Source organism: Palaemon carinicauda, chromosome 2, assembly GCF_036898095.1.
Source record: "Palaemon carinicauda isolate YSFRI2023 chromosome 2, ASM3689809v2, whole genome shotgun sequence".
Lineage (NCBI taxonomy): Eukaryota > Metazoa > Arthropoda > Malacostraca > Decapoda > Palaemonidae > Palaemon > Palaemon carinicauda.
Window position 1 is genome coordinate 68395909 of NC_090726.1, and position 2500 is coordinate 68398408.

General features: G+C 30.4%; 1 protein-coding gene across 2 annotated transcripts in view; it reads left to right on the top strand.

The window, feature by feature from the left end:
- Nucleotides 1–2500, top strand: part of LOC137625763 (high affinity cGMP-specific 3',5'-cyclic phosphodiesterase 9A-like) — a 1119254-nt gene that overhangs the window by 760541 nt on the left and 356213 nt on the right. The window lies entirely within an intron of this gene.

Here is a 2500-nt window from a genome sequence, read left to right on the forward strand (position 1 = left end):
CGGTGACTCATTGTGTTGACAGTGTTACTTTGTTAACCATATGGAGGATCTAAAGTAGAATGACACTGGACATTGCCACGTTTATTACAAAATGTGCAATTGCCTGGAAAATTATTTAAGGTTGTTTTCATATTTTGTTATTTTTTTCTTCATAATTTTGCTTGTGAGGGAGGAAAAGAATATGTGTGTAAAAACTGTACATGAGTTTTGTATAATTTGATATCTATATATGGTTAAACAATTGTCTCACAGAGTCCTGTTAGGTACTGTTCATTGTTTACTAATATGAAAATTGTCATGTAAGAATAATAATTTTTGCATTACTATTAAACGGCTCAATTCATAAGTATTTGAGTGAGAGTGAAACCATTTATTATATATCTCTCTATCAACATAATGTAAATGCAGGAGAAATGACATACGGTCCAATTTGCGAAAAATATGGTTTTGTAAAAAAAAAAAAAAAATTCGTGAGCTAAGAGTTAATGAAAAAAAAAAAAGTATACAAATCGGCACCTTGATAATGTTTTTTTCCGGAAATATACATAACGTTAGTTTAGAGGTAGTGGAAACAACGTAAACCAAATAAAAGCTACTCACATTCGAATATCTCATGCAGTATTATTTTTTAATCCTTTTGAATATTTTCACCATGAAAGAAAAGCTATGGGAGGGTGCAATATATTTGCATGTGTACAATAGATGCTATTCTCTTTCGAATTGTTGAGTGCCTGTATTTTTAGTCGTGGAAAATGAAACCAGTTGGAAATGGGTCAATCTCTTGCGACATCAAACGGAGTCTCTTTTAGAAAATACTTTAGTGATCCGGCGAGACATCTAATGTATGTTACATTATTGAATTTTATTAAATCATTTATTTTTATATTTATTATAGATCTGTCCAGAATATGTATTTATTTATTTGGATATAGGCCTATAGTGACGGCATTGTAATTTATGATATTTTAGTAAATAAATGTTCTGAAATTATATCTTAAATCTTTGGTTCCTTTTCTTTACTTACAACATCTGTTTCCTAATAAGGGTAAACTTAAAGGCAATATTAGTTGACTTTCAGATATTCTTTACGCTAGCCAGCCACTTATAATAATGAGAAAATTATTTTGATTTAGGAAAAATGGATTATCATGCTTAATACGAACATTGTATTGCTGAAGAGACTTTCATAACAAAACAAGAAATTGTTGATTAATGGGAGAGTCATTTGAAAGGAGGCCTAACAAAGTGAGCCACGCAAGAGAACTTGGGAAATTGGCAAAGAGTATATAGGAAGTTTTTATCTCTAAAAGAGGCTTGAAACACACATGCGCGCTGCACTGTCAAGTGCTTTTAAAATTCTAAGACATTTTTGCCAGGTCAAGTGGACCTTGAAGTAACATAGGATGGCGACTCCAAGTATGTGACTATTAAGACCCCGATGGACTCGAGTAAGGTTGTCTTATCATTGCCAGAGAATTTATATCAAGAAAGCAATGAAAAAAAATACTTGACTAAATTGTGTGTGTGTGTACAATCTCTCATTTAAATGTATTTGTGTGTGTACGTATCTAACCGCGAATTGTATGTCAATATATCTAAGACAGAGAGAGAGAGAGAGAGAGAGAGAGAGAGAGAGAGAGAGAGAGAGAGAGAGAAAGAGAGAGAGATCTATATATATATATATATATATATATATATATATATATATATATATACATATATATATATATATATATATATATATATATATATATATATATATATATATATATATATATATATATATATATATATGTGTGTGTGTGTGTGTGTGTGTGTGAAGTTTTCTTATTCTTAATCTTATAGTATTATATTCAAAAGTGATGATTCCATTACAAACTTTCTAGTTTCACTCGGCACCTTATCATCAAATGTCCGCCGACACTCAGGGGAAATTGTTCGTCAGATGTCCTTAGTGTCACCATTACAAAACAGATAAAGGGCTGCTCTAACAAATCTAGTTGTCATATTTCATACTGTTTTCATTTGACGTCTGGACTATCCATTACAAATACGTATAACACTCATATAATACTTTATATATATATATATATATATATATATATATATATATATATATATATATATATATATATATCACAAGCACACGTGATTTCAATCAATGTAAATATCACCCACGAACGGCATTTAATACCGAATTCTATCTTGGGAATATATATCCACTTGGAATTCATTTTATGGTAACAGCTTCTGGCCGGGTGGAGATTCGAACCCCCACCTGTGGGCCGGAAACCATGCCAGCAACGGCTCTACCGACTGAGCTATCAAGATATATATATATATATATATATATATATATATATATATATATATATATATATATATTTATATATATATATATATATATATACATATCATGAAACCGCAAAAGCATGTAAAAATGAATGGAGTGTCATAGCTCAGCAATTCCTTCCCTTAACAGCTATATTAGGTTATTTCG